This window comes from Cynara cardunculus, assembly GCF_001531365.2.
Source record: "Cynara cardunculus var. scolymus isolate 2C chromosome LG 13, CcrdV1, whole genome shotgun sequence".
Taxonomy (NCBI): Eukaryota; Viridiplantae; Streptophyta; class Magnoliopsida; order Asterales; family Asteraceae; genus Cynara; species Cynara cardunculus.
Genome location: NC_037540.1, coordinates 15,874,879 through 15,875,655, shown reverse-complemented (window position 1 = coordinate 15,875,655; position 777 = coordinate 15,874,879).

Below are 777 nucleotides of genomic sequence, written 5' to 3'. Positions count from 1 at the left end.
GTTATAATGATGTTTTTGCTGATGAAGTTGGTGGAGTTCATAATTTTAATATTGAATGGGAAAGAAAAGTTGCTAATTCATATGAATTGTTATTTGACTTTGAAGCAGATATAAATGTTGATAAATCAAGCTTTCCTTTTCAGGTTTTTGCTAAACCACCAAGTGATCCTAGTACATCTTCTGTACCTCAAACTAAAAATGTTCAATCTTCAAAAAGGTATATGCCTATCGCTGAAAAGCTTGAAACTCCAGGAAAGGACAAAGCTAGAATAAGAGAACCTTATCTTGAAGACACGTACGCCGATATATTTGTCCGTCATTTGAAAGCTTTAAGTGTTGATAAAATTTTTGGTATTCGTAAAGAAACCATTTAATACCGTAAAGTGTATACGTACTTCCTTAAAGCCAAACGCCAACCCATTTACTTTGTGTGAATAAAGCACTGAATTGTCTCGATAAAGAAGGTGGAAGCCATAAGACTTGTAAGAGTTTGGTATCTATTTTTCATGTCACAAGGAAAGATGGTAAAGAATGGTACTTTAGTGAAGCTGATTTTTCGAATTTGTAAATATTCGAATTTCCCGAATATTTGGTTTCGGGACCACCCAGGACCCCTCTTATGCTATGACGGGTAGATGTAGCAATAGCGGGTCATCATACGAGTCAAGAGCGGAGGTACGTTGGTTATATTGTTATAAACTTTCTCTTTACTAAAATTGCGAACAAATTACTGATTTTGAAGAATATTGAATATTTACAGGTAACGGAGTTGAGAGA